We start from the raw sequence: 2,044 nt of genomic DNA on the forward strand, positions 1-2,044 counted from the left end.
TACATCATACTAGTACATGGCTAACCCACGCTATCACCATATTTCTTGGCTTCTGTGCGACACCTATCTCTAGTAATCCAGCAGCATGTATCGCTTCTCCCTCCTCGTCTCTATCAAAGTGCGGCGGGCTGGCGTTTCTGCCGTCTATTGAGGTCGGTTAACTATCACATGTTAGCGACATGCCAAGAGCATTCTAAAAAAAATTCCTTTCACGTTCCGTTTTCAAAAAGAAAAAATCCTTTCACGTACGAATTTGCCTGTATGCTTTGAGCAACTTGCATGTCCTATACTGCTCCTGTTTGATACTCTCACTTAGCTAGAGGTTAGACTAACTCATAACTAACCCTGAACTAACTGTAGCTAAAGAGGTGTTTGGGTGACAGGGTTAGATTGAAAATAAATGCACTTCATGGAGAGATAAAAGTGATTTTTCAGTGGTCCCAATGAGAACTATCTCCAGTTAGCACCTCTTGGGTGGGATAGTTTTTTTTGGTGGGTTCGGTGCAACTTGCTCCAATTTAAACCCTCATGCTTGGACTCTTTAGGGCTATTTGAGCCCCAACTAGCTCAAACTAACTCTAACCCATGGATCCAAATAGGGCCTATGGCCAGTCTCGACGCGGAGCAGTCGCGTGCACCGGGAAGCGGCACTCTCTCGGCAGTCGCGTGCACCGGGAAGCGGCACTCTCTCGGCCGTCGCGCCACTTCAAAGCTAGAGCCAGTGAGAGGTCGCCTCCGCTCTGGCCGGGCATTAATGTGGCACTGACGCTCCAGGGTGACGCTGACTGTTTCACGCGGGAAGTGCAAGGGAGTATAGGTTTTGAACCATTTCAGGTGTAGTACTGGTAGTTTGCAAAACTACTCAATTATTGCACTCAGTTTCCTAAGAAATTGTGGTAAAAAACGTTACTCCACAGCCCGCTTCCCTTCTCCTTCCTCTTCCACGGCCCGCGCACGTCCGCGGGAAGCGGCTGGTCAACCCTTATATAGGAGTGCTAGCACAAAAAGATGCATGCATGACCACTAAAATTTCCATATTAAAGCGCCGCTCCAGCGGGAGTATGGCGTATGTTGTTACCTTCGGCCGGCCCATGGCTACCTGGCAACAGCGACCAGAGAAGAGGCGGAGGGAGGGGAATGAATGCAGCTACTGTTTGGGTTCACCTTCCAGCTTAAATAAATGTGCAGCATCACGTGTACCCGCGGGTGCACAAATTGTAACATACATGTCTGCTTAAGTGGGCGTCACGTAACTGGTGTGTGTGAGAGAGATTCTGAGAGACATAGTGTGTGTGTGTGCGACTCTACTCTTCGGACATGTACTCAACCTTTTGCATCGGGATATAAGTATAATGGTGTTTACTTTAGCTAGTGATTTACGTGGCCATGTTAACGTGGTTGTGTCAAAAAATGTCACTTCCTACTCGTGATTTGCGTTATATAATTAGAAGCAAGATTCTCGTGCATTGCATGGAACATCAATATGCATTTTTTTACAAAACACCTATTGTGATTGACCCATGCAGGAGTAATCCCATGTGTAAAAACTAATGATATCTCGAGAATTTTATCGGAAAACCGGTATCTCGAGAATGTCATCGAAAAAATGAAAGATGAGAGATAAGGCGAGGAGGAGTGGAGCGTGGTGGTGACTGGTGGTCGGAATGGGCAGAGGCATGGGGATGGACGGCACCGGCAGGCGGCAGCGGCCACCATGCATGTTAGATTGTTCCAGAGACTTATTCCTTTTTTAATTGCTGAGAAATGAGGTTGCGGGAGATAATGATGTGGAGAGAGGTGCGGGTATCTTTTGTAAAATTATCATAGTTTGCTTTCTATCCTCAGATATAGATCATACGGTCTGTATTACAAGATGGCAGGCACACCATCACCGCCAACTCGTTTTTTATAAGGGTACAGATGATAAGTTTGCTGACTACTAAAGTAAAGTGGAATTTGTCCATGTTATGCAAGTAAATAAAGGTGATTGTTTATCATACGGGTAAGGTTGGATGAAGGGTGGTAGGAACAAATGCTCCGCCTA

This window comes from Triticum aestivum, chromosome 3A, assembly GCF_018294505.1.
Source record: "Triticum aestivum cultivar Chinese Spring chromosome 3A, IWGSC CS RefSeq v2.1, whole genome shotgun sequence".
NCBI classification, from domain to species: Eukaryota; Viridiplantae; Streptophyta; class Magnoliopsida; order Poales; family Poaceae; genus Triticum; species Triticum aestivum.